The sequence below is a fragment of the Aquarana catesbeiana genome, linkage group LG02 (assembly GCF_042186555.1).
Source record: "Aquarana catesbeiana isolate 2022-GZ linkage group LG02, ASM4218655v1, whole genome shotgun sequence".
In the NCBI taxonomy this organism is placed as follows: Eukaryota; Metazoa; Chordata; class Amphibia; order Anura; family Ranidae; genus Aquarana; species Aquarana catesbeiana.
The window spans coordinates 652,024,383-652,040,493 of NC_133325.1; positions in this window are offsets into that span (position 1 = coordinate 652,024,383).

Genomic DNA, 16,111 nt, shown 5'->3' on the forward strand with positions numbered 1-16,111 from the left:
TCACCATGCCTCTCAGCAAATAGCTTGGGGTGTCTACTTTCCAAAATGGGGTAATTTTGGGGGGTTTTGTGCTATCTTGGCATTTTATGGCCTTCGAAACTGTGATGGGTAGTGAGGAGTGAAATCAAAAATTTACGCCCTTAGAAATCCTGAAGGCGGTGATTGGATTTCGGGGCCCCGTATGAAGCTAGGCTCCCAAAAAGTGCCACTCATGTGGTATCCCCGTACTCAGGAGAAGCAGCAGAATGTATTTTGGGATGTAATTCCACATATGCCCATGGCATGTTTGAGCAATATATCATTTAGTGACAACTTTGTGCAAAAAAAAAAAAATTGTCACTTTCCCGCAACTGGTGTCAAAATATAAAATATTCCATGGACTCAACATGCCTCTCAGCAAATAGCTTGGGGTGTCTACTTTCCAAAATGGGGTCATTTGGGGGGGTTTGTGCCATCTGGGCATTTTATGGCCTTCAAAAATGTGATAGGTAGTGAGGAGTGAAATCACAACTTTACGCCCTTAGAAATCCTGAAGGCGGTGCTGGGTTTTCGGGCACCCGTATGCAGCTAGGCTCCCAAAAATCTCACACATGTGGTCTCCCTGTACTCAGGAGAATCAGCAGAATGTATTTTGGGGTGCAATTCCACATATGCCCATGGCCTGTGTGAGCAATATATCATTTAGTGACAACTTTGTGCAAAAAAAAAAAAATTGTCACTTTCCCGCAACTGGTGTCAAAAAATAAAATATTCCATGGACTCAACATGCCTCTCAGCAAATAGCTTGGGGTGTCTACTTTCCAAAATGGGGTCATTTGGGGGGGTTTTGTGCCATCTTGGCATTTTATGGCCTTCAAAACTGTGATAGGTAGTGAGGAGTGAAATCAAAAATTTATGCCCTTAGAAATCCTGAAGGCGGTGCTTGGTTTTTGGGGCCCCGTACGCGGCTAGGCTCCCAAAAAGTCCCACACATGTGGTATCCCCATACTCAGGAGAAGCAGCTAAATGTATTTTGGGGTGCAATTCCACATATGCCCATGGCCTGTATGAGCAATATATCATTTAGTGACAACTTTGTGCAAAAAAAAAAAAAAATTGTCACATTCCCGCAACTTGTGTCAAAAATAAAATATTCCATGGACTCAACATGCCTCTCAGCAAATAGCTTGGGGTGTCTACTTTCCAAAATGGGGTCATTTGGGGGGGTTTTGTGCCATCTTGGCATTTTATGGCCTTCAAAACTGTGATAGGTAGTGAGGAGTGAAATCAAAAATGTATGCCCTTAGAAATCCTGAAGGCGGTGCTTGGTTTTCTGGGCCCCGTACGCGGCTAGGCTCCCAAAAAGTCCCACACATGTGGTATCCCCGTACTCAGGAGAAGCAGCTGAATGTATTTTGGGGTACAATTCCACATATTCCCATGGCCTGTGTGAGCAATATATCATTTAGTGACAACTTTTTGTAAATTTTTTTTTTTTTTGTCATTATTCAATCACTTGGGACAAAAAAAATAAATATTCAATGGGTTCAACATGCCTCTCAGCAATTTCCTTGGGGTGTCTACTTTCCAAAATGGGGTCATTTGGGGGGGGGGGGGTTGTATTGCCCTGCCATTTTAGCACCTCAAGAAATGACATAGGCAGTCATAAACTAAAAGCTGTGTAAATTCCAGAAAATGTACCCTATTTTGTAGACGCTATAACTTTTGCGCAAACCAATAAATATACGCTTATTGACATTTTTTTACCAAAGACATGTGGCCGAATACATTTTGGCCTAAATCTATGACTAAAATTTAGTTTATTGGATTTTTTTTATAACAAAAAGTAGAAAATATCAGTTTTTTTCAAAATTTTCGGTCTTTTTCCGTTTATAGCGCAAAAAAAAAAATGGCAGAGGTGATCAAATACCATCAAAAGAAAGCTCTATTTGTGGGAAGAAAAGGATGCAAATTTTGTTTGGGTACAGCATTGCATGACCGCGCAATTAGCAGTTAAAGCGACGCAGTGCCAAATTGTAAAAAGTGCTCTGGTCAGGAAGGGGGTAAATCCTTCCGGGGCTGAAGTGGTTAAACTTCCCTCCTAAACTTGGGGTGCGTGTTATACGCCGGCGTGTGTTATACGCTGATAAATACGGTATATAAACAGTGAAAAAGGGAGGACAGACCATGTTGGCCCCATAAAGAATGAGGAAGGACATCTGGTTACAAAAGATAGGGAGATGGCAAAGGTATTGAATTTATTCTTCTCCTCAGTCTTCATGAGGGAATCGGGGGCTCCAGTAACCAAAACTGCAGTGTTTATCCTCATGACACATCAGAGGAAGCACCTTCATGACTAACAGAGGACAGAATTAGAAATAGACTTGGGAAACTTAACATTAATAAATCACCAGGACCAGATGGCTTGCACCCGGGGGTAACATAGGGAACTCAGTCAAGTAATTGCCAGAACATTGTTCCTAATTTTTACTGACAGTCTTCTGACTGGAATGGTAGCAGCTGATTGGAGAAAAGCCAATGTAGCACCAATATTTAAAAAAGGGCCAAAATACATCCCTGGGAATTACAGACCAGTTAGCCTAACATCAATAGCATGCAAGCTCTTGGAGGAGATGATAAGGAACTATATACAAGATTTTAGTAATGAAAACGGTATCCTTAGCAGTAATCAGCACGGATTCATGAAGAATCGTTCTTGCCAAACCAATCTTTTAACCTTCTATGAGGAGGGGAGCTGTCATCTAGATAAAGGAAGGCCCGTAGATGTGGTGTATCTGGATTTTGCAAAAGCATTTGACACAGTTCCCCATAAACATTTACTGTACAAAATAAGGTCCGTTGGCATGGATCATAGGGTGAGTACATGGATTGAAAACTGGCTACAAGGGCGAGTTCAGAGGGTGGTGATAAATGGGGAGTATTCGGAATGGTCAGGGGTGGGGAGTGGGGTCCCCCAGGGTTCTGTGTTGGGACCAATCCTGTTTAATTTGTTAATAAATGACTTGGAGGATGGGGTAAACAGTTTAATCTCTGTATTTGCAGACAATACTAAGCTAAGCAGGGCAATAACTTCTCTGCAGAATGGGGAAACCTTGCAAGAAGATCTGAACAAATTAATGGGGTGGGCAACTACCTGGCAAATGAGGTTTAATGTAGAAAAATGTAAAATAATGCATTTGGGTGGCAAAAATATGAATGTAATCTACTCACTAGGGGGTGAACCTCTGGGGGAATCTAGGATGGAAAAGGACCTGGGGGTCCTAGTAGATGATAGGTTCAGCAATGGCATGCAAAGCCAAGCTGCTGCTAACAAATCAAACAGAATATTGGCATGCATTAAAAAGGGGATTAACTCCAGAGATAAAACAATAATTCTCCCACTCTACAAGATTGTGGTCCGGCCTCACCTTAAGTATGCTGTCCAATTATGGGCACCAGTCCTCAGGAAGGATGTACTGGAAATGGAGCGAGTACAAAGAAGGGCAACAAAGCTAAAAAAGGGTCTAGAGGATATTAGTTATGAAGAAAGGTTGCGAGCACTGAACTTATTCTCTCTGGAGAAGAGACGCTTGAGTGGGGATCTGATTTCAATTTACAAATACCGTACTGGTGACCACACAATAGGGATAAAACTTTTTCGCGGAAGGGAGTTTAATAAGACATGTGGCCACTCATTAAAACTAGAAGAAAAGAGGTTTAACCTTAAACTGCGTAGAGGGTTCTTTACTGTAAGAGCAGCTAGGATGTGGAATTCCCTTCCACAAATGGTGGTTTCAGTGGGGGGACATTGATAGTTTCAAAAAACTATTAGATAAGCACCTAAACGACCACAACATACAGGGATATACAATGTAATACTGACATATAATCACACACATTGGTTGGATTTGATTGACTTTGGTTGGACTTGAGTGTCTTTTTTCAACCTCACCTACAATGTAACTACTATATAACTATATATGCCTTTGTCTTGCAGGGTTTGTTTTTTTTTTTTTGTTTTTTTTTTTTTTCTGAGGTTTACAACCTCTTTAATTACTTTTTATTTTCATTTTTTAGTTTTATTTGCTCCTGACACACAAAGAAACTGGAAAGTATGGAAAAATGTATTTTCCTATGTAAATAACGATTATTACTTCCTTGTCAAAAGAAGTTTATTGAGTATACAATGTTATAAAGATACATAAAGTAAGTTTACAAGGATCTATAAAGTAAGCTCATTGTTTTACAGTAGGGTTTATATAGGTAAATATCATGAAATTTCAAATATTAAACATTGGGTTCACGTAAACCTAAATTAAAGATATGTATCATTTCCTTAGATACTTTTGTAGGTATTTAAATGATTTATACCTACTATACATATTGTTTACAAGTAGAGTGTATATAGGTCAAATAAATTCTGATAATGAGCTTTAATCGTAAGGTGGAGAAAAGGAAAGAGAAAGAAGAAAAAGGGTTGAAAGGTAGAGGTATGGTCCACAAGGTTGTCCCGCTCGTCAGTTTATTATTCATTTTAGTTCTCTTTGAAGCCTTAGAATGGGTGTCTCTGTAAGTCATTTAATCTGTTACCATGGCAACAGGACAGGAGTCATTGAAGTTTGACAGGAACTGTTGTTTTATCCAAGGATGCCAAAGTTTTTCAAATTTTGGAATTTGATTTTGATCGATGGCTACCATCTTAGCATGGGACATTGTATTATTCATTCTGTGAATTGTTTCTGCTAGTACCAATGTAGGAGATTTCCATGCCTTGGCCACTGTTTGTTTTGCAGCCGTTATTAGTTGGATCATAAGTTTGAATTGAGAGAGTGTTAACCATTCCGGTTTTAGATTAAGTAAAGTTAAATATGGATCTGGTTGTATTATTTTTTTAAATATTTTAGATGCAATCACGAAGACTTCCTTCCAGAAGGTTTGGATTACTGGGCACGTCCACCATATGTGTAAATATGTGCCTATTTCTGGGCATCCTCGAAAACAAAGAGCTGAGGTATTAGGTGAATATTTTGCCACTCTAGCGGGTACAAGGTACCAGCGAGTTAGGACTTTATAATTTGTCTCCAGTGCTAAGATGTTGGGTGAAGATGACTTAGATGTGAGCCATATGTTAGACCAGTCTGTGTCTTCTAAAGTTCGTCCCAGGTCCTCCTCCCACCTCTGAACGTAAGAGGGTCTATTAAGATTTGGTACTCCATATAATTGATTATAAAGTGATGAAATTGTACCTTTAGCAAATGGATCTTTTGTACAGATTGATTCAAAAATGGATAATTGGGATAATGGTGTATCCCCCTTTAGGAATGGTGTATAGAAATTTTTGATTTGGAGATATCTAAATATCTCAGAGTTTGGTAGATCATATTTTTCTCTAAACGATGGGAATGAAAGGAATGATTTAGATGCTATGAAGTCATTTAGTGTCTGAATGCCTGATGTTGTCCAAGCTTTAAAAGAATTTGGGTAGATCCATGCTGGATAAAAGGCCGGATTTCTGATAAAAGAAAGGAGAGGATTGTGTGGAGATTGTAACTGATATTTGGTTTTTAGCTTATCCCAGAGAGATAAGAAGTGTTTAGTTATGGGATTATGAATTTTAAAGCGGTCTTTAGGATCAAGCCATAATAAATTTGATATTAATAGAGGGTCATTTTCTGAAGCCTCTATAAATACCCATAATGGGATTTCCTGTTTTGCATGGTATTTGGACAGACTGGCCAAATGTGCTGCTCTGTAGTAGTTAGTAAAATTAGAGTATCCCAGGCCTCCTTTATTTTTGGGAAGATGTAGTGTGTGTATAGGTATACGTGGTTTAGAAGAGCCCCATATAAACGAAGTTGCTCTTTTTTGTACTATTCTCAAAAAATAGGAAGGAATTGGAATAGGGAGGACTCTGAATAGATAAAGCAATTTGGGTAGAATAGACATTTTGATTGCATTAGTTTGAATTATTTTGGGATTTTAACCCTTTTAGAGTAAACAAATACATATTTTTTTCATATGCAACTGTTTAGATATGTTAACTCATAAAATTGAGGTTGTATTGCTTCAGATTAGAATAAACAAAAACATAATTCTAGGAACTAGTTAGGTAATAATATATTTGTTTTAAGAAAAGAAAGAAAAAAAAAAGCTTCCATTACTTCTGGATTATTGAACATATTTGTCCTAAAAAGTAATAAATCTATTGTTATTACCTGATAATATATAACTGAACAAGAATTTCCTTATTTCACTTATATATTCTAAGGCTATATGAATCAGAAGTAATAAGAAATATAACTGGAATGTAACATGATCCCACACAGTGTGTGACTATCAGAATGCAGTAACATTCAGTTATAAATACAGGTTTTTTATAGAGAACCATCTCTTAGTATAATAAATGAAGAGATATCAGGAATTAGGATGTCAGTCCATTGAATCTTCTTGGTCCATGGATGATGTGGCATAACGACCTCTTTTGTGAGAATGATGATTCCCATTTTGTTCTGGAATTTTCTGGGTGCTGCCTGAAGGTGAAGATGATGCCATTCTTCTGCGTGTGGGAGTGTTGCTGCTTGTGGGTTCTGTCGGATTTAATTTTAAAAGGGTTTGTTGTAGTTCATCTGCTGATCTGCTTCTGTAAATTGTACCTTGGTAGTTAAATCTGACTGAAAAGGGGAAGCCCCATTGATACATAATGTTGTGGCGTTGCAGTTCCATTAGTTGGGGTTTCATGGATCGTCTTTTAGTAATAGTAAGTTGGGATAGGTCAGCAAAAATTTGATAATTGTGTCCTTGAAAATTAAGTTCCTTTTTTTCTCTTGCAGCAATTAGTATTTGTTCTTTCGTTCTGTAATAATGAAATTTTGTGATTATATCACGTGGGGGTCCATCTTTCTTTTTGGCTGTGAGGGCTCTGTGTACTCTGTCCAGTTCTAAACGTTCAATAGGGATATCTGGCTTTAGTTCTTGTAATAGAGCAGTAATAGTAGATTGCAGGTCTGTCACAATTTCAGGTATTCCCCTTATGCGCAAGTTTGAACGTCTGGCTCTATTTTCGTAATCTTCGAGCTTAGTTTGAAGTATTAAATTCTCTTTTTTTAATTGTTCCAATTCTGTTATATTTTCTTGGGTTGTAATTTCAATTTCATCCATTTTTATTTCTAAGGCTGCGGTGCGGTTTCCCAGCTCTCTTATTTCTTTGGTTAGGCTGTTTGTTATTTGGTCTGAGGTTTGTTTTAAAGCCTTATGAAGCATCTTTTCAAATTGTAATAATATTACTGGGGATACTGAGGAGGCTTGTGGAGAAGTTTGTGAGAGGATTTGTTCTGTATCTGACTCAAATGGAGAGTCTTGCTGTGACATTTTCTGTCTGTGAGAGCGCCCTGATGCTGTATCTTGTGAGGTGACTGGAGCTGCTTCAGCTGCAGTGAGTGCCTGTGAGCTCTTTGTGAGGTGATTTTTATTTCTGCCACGGTTTCCTCCCAGTACCATATTTCCTGACCAAACTTTCACAGTTTGTTCCCTGGGGCAAAAAGGTTCAAATGGATACCTTTTGAGCCTGCAGGCTCCGCTTTGTCCTTCTCTTCTCTCCTCAGCGGTGTGGAGCTCTAACAATGCATGTCTGCTCCGCTAGGCTCCGCCTCCTGCCCCACGATTATTACTTCCAATCTTCAACAGAAAGCTGGAACAAAATAAAGTAGCCATTATGTAGCTAACTGTGAAAACATTTTTTGGGATTAAAATATTTGTTTTCAAGGGCAGAAGTATGACGTGCAATGTATACAACAGATTACTTTTGGAGTGTTAAGTGGGGTACACATTATAAGAAAATCAGGCGATTGATCATCCGATTTTCCTCATTATTTCACAGCAAGTCAGAACCGAGGAAGGAAATAATGTATGAAAATTCTCCCACGACAAAGTTTTTCTTTTGTTGTTTATTGTTTCTGATCATGCGCAGTCTTTCGTTTCTGAATTTTTCTCGTACAAAAACGGTACACATTAAACGAAAAACGTTTGTTTTGTTTACGTACAAGAAAAATTTTGGAGTTTGTCCCTTCGGAAATCTTCATTCAGAAGGTCAGAAGTGGCTATTAAAAGTTGTGTACACACTATCAGAAAATAATATGATCGTTACGCAGATGGAAATGTTCGCCCGATTTTCTTATAGGGTGTATGAGCCTTTACCCTTTTTTGAATGTTGAATGATCCACAAACTGGCGGGATTTCTAAGGCTACAGTCACGCTTGAACTGAGCTTTTTCAGGCATTTTTTTCAAGCTATTTTTTTTAGGCGTTTTTGAGTGTTTTTTGAGCAGATTTGCAAATACTATAAACATTTCTTCAGGTGTTTTTCATTTAGGCATATTTGCTGTGGCTAAAAGAGACCTGTGTAAGGTGTGGAGTGATACTAGAAAAGGGAAGGGGAGCTGCTGTTTGATCTGAAATGCTTGAAAAAACGCTCATTTTTGTGCAGGTGTTTTCCATTGAAGTCTAGGGAGACAAAAAATGCTCAAATCCGCCTGAAAAGTAGCTCATGTACTTTTTTTTAGCAAGAGATGTTTTACTACAGGCAACAAAACACTCAAATATGAACAGGGGCCACTGAAATGAATGGAATTTTGCTTGTTGATCGTTTCTAATGGGCCGTACACATGATAGGATTTTTCGACAACAAATGTTGGATGTGAACTTGTTGTCGGAAAGTCCGACCGTGTGTATGCTCCATAGAACATTTGTTGTCAGAATTTCCACCAACAAATGTTTGAGAGCAGGTTCTCAAAATTTTCCGAGCATATGTACACAATTCCGACGCACAAAAGTCCACACATGCTCGGAATCAAGCAGGAGAGCCGCACTGGCTATTGAACTTCATTTTTCTCGGCTCATCGTACGTGTTGTACGTCACTGCGCTCTTGACAATCAGAATTTCCGACAACATTTGTGTGACCATGTGTATACAAGACAAGTTTGAGCCAACATCCTTTGGAAAAAAATCAACGGTTTTGTTGTTGGAAAATCCTATCGTGTGTAAATAGGCTAAGTGTTGAGCTTCGACCTAAAAAATGCTCACGTGTGAACAGGGACTACATGTTCAAATTGGAGCACAGTATTAGCCTAATTATACCAGTTTAATTTATTCACTTTATCAATATATAATAATGTCAGGCTGTATATACAGCAATAAATATGCTTCTTTTTTTAATGTTTTGTTTTTTGCTAAGTGCTGCAGCAAGGGTTAAAAAAAACTTTGCTGGCAGCATTATCCGAGTTGGACTGCTTCCACACAAGCAGGAGCCCAGCTTTTTGACAGCACCCTGCACACTGCTCTAAATAATAGCTCTACTCAGGAAGTGAGAGGGATGTTGATTAGAGCAGTGTTCAGTGGGGCTCGATGGACTGCAGGAGGGCCTTGCCGCTGCTTCTCTGTGAAATCAGCTGTCTGATTCTCCTAGAGCTGCCAGCACAGGGTTTTGTAGTCCTTGCTGCAGGCCTGCAGCACTAAGCTGTAAAAAAGAGAGGCATATTTAATTATGTATATGCAATTTAACTACATTACAGTACATTAAAACCTTGGTTTGAGAGTAACTTGGTTTGAGAGCATTTTGCAAGACAAGCTAAATTTTTAAATATGTTTTGACTTGAATATACAAGAGATGTCTTGATATACAAGTAGCTTCATGTCACAAATGAGTGTAAAAGAGAAGAGATGCGCCTCTAAGTGTAGTAATATGGTTACATTTAAATAAATTACAACATTTAGCAACTCATGATATGAAAATGTTATAACATTTAAAATACATTTAGAATTCTGTAAAACATATGATGTGAAAGCATTATAACATTTTAAAAAAAGAATATATTCATCAAAATAGCATATACAAAATAAGTCACTACTGCAGATTCATAACTTAAAACATGATGTGTGATCTTCAAGCAATAGCAACCTTATTTTATGGATTGCTTGAAAAAAGGAAATTATGGCTGTGAGAACTTTTAATATATACCATGTTTAACCGAGCATGGTGGTTCATTCTGTCTTTTCAACCTTGGATTTGCTCATTCTGTACAAGGAATAGAATATTATAATTGAATCCTCACTGGCGAAAAAAAATGGTGTTTATCATGTCTAGACTTTGACCGCACGTTTGGTAGATTCTTTTTCATTCCAGGGGGTGTTGCCCTGATATTAGAGGGAAGTGGCAACTGTGGAATACTTTGCTCATATTGTTTGCCTAGATCTCTAGACTGTGCTGATTTTATCAGAACTCTACTATTAACTTCCACACATCCTGTGCTTATCTATGAAAAGTCGGGAGAAAAGAACTACAAAAAATGTTTCTGAATATGTATTACTTTGCAAGTACATCAGATGATAGCTTTTTCCTAGTGTGTGATTTGACAAAAGTGACTCTTAAGCCCCGTACATATGGTCCGAATATCGTCTGGTTCAATAGAAACCGGCCGACATTCGTCTTGTGTGTACGGCAGCTGGTCCAACAAAAGCTGGGATCTGTGATGTGCCCCAGATGTGCCTTCTGGGGCACATCACAGATCCCAGAAGGCTGTATGACCATTCACAAAGCGCAGTAAGGCTTGCACATGCACAGTGGCGAGCCAGCTGTGAAGCCGCAAGGAATCACAGCCGGCTTCCCTTAGTAAACATGCCTGAGCCAGGGACCTGGTGACCGGTGAAGAACTGACCTGGGTGAGGACAGCACTAAATTCTTGGACAGGTGAGTGTCCTTTCATTAATATGGGAGGGTCCTACGTGCTGCCGCCACTGCCGCCGCATCCTCGTGATAGGAGTGGCGGCCACCTCCACCTCTGTAATGCCGCATACACGCGATTGGAATTTTCATCAGAAAAACCTTGGATGGTTTTTCCGACGGAATTCCACTCAAGCTTGGCTTGCATACACACGGTCACACAAAAGTTCTGTGAACTTTCGATCGTCAAGAATGCGGTGATGTACAACACGTACGACGGCACTAAAAAAGGGAAGTTCCATACGAAGCGCACCACCCTTTGGGCTCCTTCTGCTAATCTCGTGTTTATCTCGTGTTAGTAGAAGTTTGGTGAGAGACGATTCGCACTTTTCAGCCTCGTGCTTTTCAGATCGTTACTGCTCTTCAGTTTGTGTTTGTGAGTTCGTATCTGTTCTTCAGTGCGTGTCGTCAGTTCGCATCTGGTTTTCAGTGCGTATTATTATATTACGTATTTGTTTTTCAGTGTGTTCTTGTCCGCTCGTTTCTGATTTTCAGCTCGCTCTTCTCAGGCCTTTCTGTTTTTCAGTCCTTTCTGTTAGTTCGTTCTGACCAGCCGACCGTTTTGAAGCCATGTTGCAGTTACGTACTTGTCGTAGAGTTCGTGCCTTCCAGTTTGCCGAGCGGTGGGACTTTCCCAACTGCGGAGGGGCAGTCGATGGGAAACATGTCCACATCGTACCACCACCCCATTCAGGGTCATACTATTTTAACTATAAGGGGTTTCATAGTATTGTGTTGTTGGCGGTGGTGTCTGCGACTTACGAGTTTTTATATGTGGACGTGGGGAAGAATGGCCGGATGTCGGATGGTGGAGTCTTTGCCCAGGCCGAGTTCTACCAACGTCTCCAGAGTGGTGGCTTGGGATTGCCACCTGCTGAAGAGAACGTGGAAGGACTCCCATTTGTGTTTGTCACAGATGAAGCATTTGGTCTGGGTGAACATCTGATGAGGCCATTCCCCCAGAGGACCCTCACCCCAGAGAAGAGGGTTTTTAATTACTGGCTGGCCAGAGCCAGAAGAGTGGTGGAGAATGCCTTTGGTATAATGGCCAGCCGGTTCTGCCTATTCCTTATGGCAATCAACATGGCGGAGTATAAACTGAATCACATAGTGCTAGCATGCTGTATTCTACATAATTATTTAAGGAGAAATGCTCCAAATTATGTGGCCTCAGTTGGGCCTGAGGCCGAAATTCAGGACATAAATCCAATGATGGCCCTGGAAGCTGGCCGTCCTGGCTTGCCCCCCCAAAGCGCCCGTGATGTGCGGCAAAAGTATCTGGACTATTTTACGGGTAGGGGGGCCATTGCTATGCCAGCAAATTTTTGATTCTTTTCTAAAATTAAAAATTATTTTGATTTGAAATCATCTTGAATTTGATTTACTGCTTGTGTTTCTTTTAGCTGTCTCCTCGGTTCTCCTAGTGCCAAGTGGATTTTGCTTTATTAAATAACCCCCATTGTCACTGTAAACACCAACTTAATACAAAAACTGGTATTGAGCATTGAAAGAAGAAGCCACACATTGTTGAGTTTAAAAACTTTTACTCCGTGCACATTCACATGTGCGTTGTAAAACATTTTTGCACCAAAAATACATCTTTGTTTAATTAAGTTTGACATTTTAGTTTTATATTTTGCTTTAACAGACATGTTTCAAACCATAACATACACAACTCTGGAACTTACAAAGTTCAATGTACAAAAAGTGAAGGCAATATGAGACAATGGCAAAACTGCAATATCAGAGTATGGCAAAACTGTGTTGATCTTGCCTTCATCTGATGGAGTGATGTCACCCCTGTAAAAGCCAAATTTTGAAGATGCATAAAAATTGGGATTCAAAATGGGGATTTCCTTCCTGATTCCATGCCTAATGTCAACATGTGCTAGCTCCCATCATGGGGGATCAAAGGATGTGTTTTGGGGGTGCAACCCCTTCCTCTCACCTACTTGAGTTGCAAGGATGGGGTTGCACCCACAAAACGCGTACATTGATATACCATGATGGCAGATAGCACATGTTGACACACTGTGTGCATCTTCAAAATTTGGCTTTTAAAATGTATTAAAACTTTAGGAAATTTCTCCAAAAACTTCTAAAATGGTGTAATTTTGTTGTTATTTAGATTCTCCCTAATACATCAAGCATGTTCTTCATTTTTATTCAACATCATTGGTTTTTTGCTTTATGATGTCTAAATCCCGACTACACACCATTATGCCTGCATTAGCATTTGTGCACTTGCACTTGTGAAATGAGGAGATTGTTCTTCCACAACATGCACATCACTTAAAATAAAAAAACACACCATGTATTATAAATATGCAGGCATACATCTATTAACTGAAGCTGTGGTCTCAGACACTCGCTTGTTGTGGTCACTGTTTCAACCATGTCATCCACCTCCACTTCCTCCACATTTGGGTGTTTCATTTTCTAATTGTGACGGGAGGGCCCGTGGAACTCAGAATACATCTTATGTCTAAGTCACCCTGTGCCATCCTGGCACAGGGTGAGTGAGAAAATATATCTTGGACTACTTAAAATGGGACAGTAATATTTGTCCACAATATCTCCCAGGATGTATGTAGAGACTATTATTGGTTTGGTTGATTCTGAACTCAACCTGTTAATTGAGTGAGCTGATCACATTAGCCTCCAGGACTGGCTAGGAGCCGAACTGTTGATGAATAGGCTAAGGAGGGGGGAGATTGTTGTTTGTATTGTTAATTGTAATTAGCTCCAGCTATTGTGTTTATACTACTGTGTGAAGCTCGGTACCCACAAGTCTGTCATCTGGTCTGGGTAAATTTTTTAGTTAATTAGCTCATGTTAATTATGTTAATTAGGTTACAGTTGTATTGTTAGAGGAGGTTCCAACGGCATATAAAGTCTTGTAATTTTGATTCTAAATAAAACAGTTCATGTTAGCAACAAGCAAGTGTTGCCTTGTTTTGTGCTCAGAGAGGTTGGAATATCTGATATCTGTATACAGACTGGGAGGAAGTGGTATATGACGGAAGCACTCAAGCGGAGTGTGGGACGTTCCGTGACACTAATGAAAAAAAATAAACTAAATTTTTTGCAGACTTTGCTTACGCCCCGAGTCTGAGTGATGTAAAAGATATATATGCTAAATTTCAAGAAGATTGGATAATATTTAGAGGTTGCACACTTTGATCTGTTTTGTAAAAGTAGGCAAAAAGTACTTTTTTTCAATGTTAATTACTTTTATTGGGAAAACTAGAAATCACAAACTTAAAACACTATTAAAACTATACACTAAGATTAATAGGTAATATGATAGGCAAAACATGTGTTATATTAATCAACTTTGAACGATGCAATCCCTTGTATTCTGTCATGTCGTGGATCCAAAACAATTCAAAGAACATATTTGTTTTATTAGTAACGAAATGGCTCAGGTCTTTTCCTTCAAAAACCATGTTTTTACCCTCTAATCGTTTCACTTCCTTTTTCTTTGCAGGTTTGGTTTCTAAATTTTTAGTCATATTTTCCTTAACAGCCTGAGTAATACATTCGTCCAAAAAAGCCAATCCTACGTTTGTTTCTGACAGATACCAAAGGTGTCTCTTAGCAACTGTGAGAGCACATTTTTTGACGTCTGCATCTGGATAAGTGCTCAAAAGCTGTAGCATATCCAAATCATTCTTTGGAGCCCATCGACTTACAATTGCCTCATGCCAAAAGTGAACATATATGAGGCTGACAAAATGTGCAACCCGTTTCATTCCTTCCATTTGTCGTTGAGGAATATTCAACTGTTTAGTGAAGAGGACAATTTTAAGTGCATATATTGCCTTTGCCGTTCACCTTGCTTGATGCAGTGCCCCTGGGATCCTGAAACTGAAGTTGTTTTTAGACCAACCTCCTAGGTACAGGAGCGAGAGTTGTAATAACTCTTTGTAGTCTTCTCTTGGATGACTTCCCTCTTTTAGGACATTTTGGATGTAGTTAACCATTTTCACTCGTTCTTCTAGAAAGCTTTGAACAGGACTTTCTTCATCCAGCATTGTTGATATGACTTCTTATCAAGTGGAGCCCACAGACTTTGCTTTGATAAAAGTGATCAATGTGTGCAACCCCTAAATATTATCCAATCTTCTTGAAATTTGGCATATATATCTTTTACATCACTGAGACTCGGGGCGTAAGCAAAGTCATATGAAAATCACATCTTTGGAAAAATGAAACACCCTACTCCACAAACTCAGGTTGTGGTGTGTTGAGTTCCCATTCTTTATGAGGTTGGGGGTTCCTGGTTGTAAGGGCTGGCTCAGCCCTTCCTTCTCTGAGCTGGCCGCTCAGCTGTCGGCTAATTGCCAGCTTCCATCTCTCTCCACACTTACCCAGCTGTTGTTGATTCTGCTCATCAGTCCTGCCTACTTAAAGCCGTCCAGCTCACTTGATCTCTGCCTTCACCTTTGTCAACATCACAGAGACTTTCTCCTGCGTTCCTGTTGAAGACTTGCTCGTCTGACGTTCCTTCTGGCTCCTGATCCTGCTTGCTGTCCTAGAACGTTTATCTCTGGCTCTCTGACATTTGCTTGGCTGATTACCCAATCCAGTTACTGAACTCTGGCTTGTTTTGACTACACTTACTCTGTTTACCTTATTATTATTATTATTAATAAACAAGTATGATTTAACTTTACTTCTGTCTCGGTCTGATTCATGGTTCCTGACACCGGTGTCCTCAGACATCCCGAGTCTTTTCTCCCCTATGAGAATTAAATGTATACTGAGCACTGAAATGAAAATTTGTATGTTCTGTAAATAATTGTATTCTATTTTGTATGTATTGCACACTGCCCTCACTGTGCACACAGCATTAATAATGTTTTCAGTACATGTTTACATTCTTTCGAGTCCAGATTAGAATTAGCCTGCCTATGTAACGCCCCTTGTTACCATAAATGTACAATTGTAATATTAATGTGATACCTACGTAATCATGTGTATAAAAACCTTAAATTGCGTCATAATAAAGCAGAACAGTTATTTGGAAAGTTATTTGGAAAGATGCTGAGCGTATCTTTTGTGTCTGTTCCCTACTGCAGTAGTTATTATTAATTTGGAACCACTAATCAATATGAGGATAGGAGTTGCCTATCATCAATTTAACCGAGTCAGCATGGCGAGCTTTGCCTTAGGAGGGGTTTCCAGGTGACCCTGAGTATCCGAAACGAGGAGCTTGAGACAATCCGGGAATTTCTGATAATCAGCCGGCTGAGGTAAGCCTTTTGCTTACATTTGAGTTATCAGATTTCCTTGATCGGTAAGGCATTTTTCGGGACAAAGGGTACCTATTTTACTCCCCTTAATCGAACTGTA